Source organism: Pongo abelii, chromosome 19, assembly GCF_028885655.2.
Source record: "Pongo abelii isolate AG06213 chromosome 19, NHGRI_mPonAbe1-v2.0_pri, whole genome shotgun sequence".
In the NCBI taxonomy this organism is placed as follows: domain Eukaryota; kingdom Metazoa; phylum Chordata; class Mammalia; order Primates; family Hominidae; genus Pongo; species Pongo abelii.
This window is the reverse complement of record NC_072004.2, coordinates 85,610,361-85,613,542: the sequence shown is the minus strand read 5'-3', so window position 1 is coordinate 85,613,542 and position 3,182 is coordinate 85,610,361. Positions and strand designations below refer to the sequence as shown.

The window sequence follows — 3,182 nt, the reverse complement described above, 5'->3', positions numbered from 1 at the left end:
TTATTCCAGTTCTTTGAACTCATTCCAGATCTATCAGGAGAAAAGGAGTTCCCTACTGAGAAATGTAGTTTTACCACAACTTTATCTCAGCAATGCACTGAATACTCATTTGTAATAGCTTTCACTTACTTTGCAAGGCAAAGCAACTCCTAAGAATAAGAAATATTTGTACTTTTTTTTTTAAATTATTACCTCTTGTGAAAACGTGCTTCAGTAAAACATGATTGGGCTACCAAAGGTTCGAGTTATTGAAAGGGTAGCTCCCACCTAGAACTGAAAATTGCTATTCATGTGCCAGTGCAAAATCAAAAGTAAAAGGTAAACAAAAATAATCAGTTCCCTATGACTACAAGTTTTAATTTTATGGTATCTGTTCTATGGAAGATTTCCTCCAAAGTAGCTTTGAAGTAAGCTACTTTCCACAAAAAAAAATTCTTCTAGTATTTTTGTCAAAGATTCTAAGCATGTGGCTTACCAGTATATATTACCTTTGCATTGCTCTACAAACACATATTTTGTTCAGGCAGTTTACATCATTTTGTTTTATTCGAAATAGTATGGCTTCATAGCAAAGTGATTTGGAATTCAGGAACCCTGAGCTTTCATATCTTCATTCTGTTTTTGTTTTGTCTTGTGGGGGTTTTGGAGGTAAATTGTTATTTTATACTAGAAAACAAATATACAACTTGGAATGGATTTGAGGCAAATTCTGCCATAAGCAGATTTTCTTTAAGTGCCTAAACAAAGTTTAAAAAGCAAGTAACAATAAAGCAAAATGCAAAATGTTTCTGGTATAGGACCAGTAATATAAAAAAAAAAGTGTATGCGTACCTGGATAATACACCCCTTTTACAATAGTGCAAGTTTTAGGTACATGTTGTTGACAGTCAATTGTGTACAGAGTTACAACTCCACACTTCAACAACAACATGCTGCAGTTTCTAAGGAAAACTAAAAAAAAAGGCACAACCCAGATGTTCCCCCTTTGACCAACTCCATCTAAGTTTAGCTGTGCAGAAGGGCTTAGATATATCTAGAGTAAGCCACATGTAACATGTTACTTGATCAATTTTCTAAAATAAGTTTTCAGGACAATGACAGTAAGATAAGAGAAGAAAACATGGAGGAATGGAGTCCTAGTTACTATGCATGCATTTTTTGACAGTAGGAAGAAACCTTTTAGAGATAAATTATAAACAAAGAAAAAGGAAAATAAACAATTTTGTACCAGAAACGTAACATATTCTGTACAAGGTCTTCACTTTGCTGTCATCATTTGTACAAACTCTTCCTAGTTTACTTGACCATCATCATCAATACCTGCTTCCCTGATGATTTAATCAACCTTGTCATCTGTTAGCTTCTCTCCAGGGTTTGTCATCACATGGCGAAGTTCTGCTGCGCTGATATAGCCATTGCCATCCTTATCAAACACAAGGAATGCTTCTCTAACTTCTTCTTCACTTTGTGTGTCTTTCATTTTTCTTGCCATCATTGTCAGAAATTCAGGAGAGTCCGTTGTTCTATTACCATCAGCATCTACTTCATTAATCATGTCTAGTAACCCTGCTTTCGTGGGATTCTACCCAAGAGACCTCATGATCGTTTCCAATTCCTTTGTTGTTATAGTTCCATCATCGTCTCTGTCAAATAGTGAAAAAGCTTCCATGAATTCTGGAATCTGCTCTTCAGTCAGTTTGGTCTGCCATGCTGCAACTCCTACCGGTTTTCGAGACGTGACCACACAACCACTCCCATATCTTCATTCTCACCAATGAAATCTCACCCTGGGGCATGCCATTTACCTTCTGTTCTCTTCAACGTGTTCATAACTAAAATGGAAATGTACCCACTCTTCCTTTCTCAAGGAAATACTGTCGGAAAAATGTAAGACATCTTATCTACAAATAAATATACTTTAAAAAACATAAATACAGTATACTATAAAGTACATTTGTAACATATATAAATATACTTTAAATATAATGACAGTTTTCTAATACTCTAAAATAAGTCAATGATATTGAAATAAAATCCAGTTATATACAAAGGTCACTAACATTACAATAGAGATAGTTGAGATTAGAATATTAGGAGAAAATAAAGATTAACACACATGTTCAGGTAGATTAACCTTCATGTTCTCATGGTGGATATTTATTAGGCTATAATACTAGGCTGAAGTATCTCAAATTCATATCCTTTTACACAATAAAGAGCATAATTTTATATAACAAGATGAATACAAGAGGTTAAAATAATGTCTTTGTCATGGTGAGCATTCCACTTCAAAGTTATAAATCTGCATCCATCCTAAGAACATTGTTCCTTAGCTCAGAGAATTCTCCCTGTCCCCATCCAGTGGGGACACTTCGGCGTGCTAAACTGAGTCAGTGCTTTCAGGGTGACCTGTGAGACACACAGGCACCAAGTGAAATAACTGCCATTCTGAACTCACAAGCCTTGTAGAAAATGTGTTTTATTCTCTGAGCTCAATGTCTCCTATTTAAAGATAGTACAGGCAAAATAGATTTTTGGTCTCATAATGTGTTACATGAGATAACACATGTAAATCTTTACACATCATGTCTAGAACAGAATAAGTCTCAATACATAATGATAGTAAGAATCATTGATTTTCTCATGTAAAGACCAGCCTTTCTATAAAATACTGAAAAATAATAAACTAATAGGAAATATCATTTCTTATGGACAACTATGCAGTCATTAACATAGGAAATATTTTTAATAGGATCAATATGTACCTCCCACTAGTATAATTCTTGTAACTGTCCTTTAAAATCACTAACATCAACCACAACTTGTCACTTTTTCTCTTGTTTAGTCCACTGCTAAGAGAGAATAGAACATTAATATTTTTATACTTTATATATTATTTTTTAACTCATAATTTCAAGCTTGGTTCTCAAAGGGTTAGAAACAAGTTGGAAACATAGGGGAATAAAACAAAGCAAAAAGAAGAAAAAAAAACAAAAAAGCCCAAGATATAGATAGGTCTGTACTTAATGGGAGAAGATAAAATGAAACCAGATGGAGATTTTATACCTCTATTTTTGTTTCACTTCATGAAGCAGATAACTTAAAACATGTTTTTCAACATTGGTCTTCTAATCTTCTCTGTCACCTTCCACCAAAATGTTAGGCTGGCAAAGGTTCTGTGT

General features: G+C 34.0%; 1 pseudogene; it reads right to left on the bottom strand.

Annotated features, from left to right (window-relative positions):
• Positions 1 to 674: 674 nt before the first annotated feature.
• On the bottom strand, positions 675 to 1,786 carry LOC100451417 (calmodulin-1-like; annotated as a pseudogene).
• Positions 1,787 to 3,182: the final 1,396 nt, after the last annotated feature.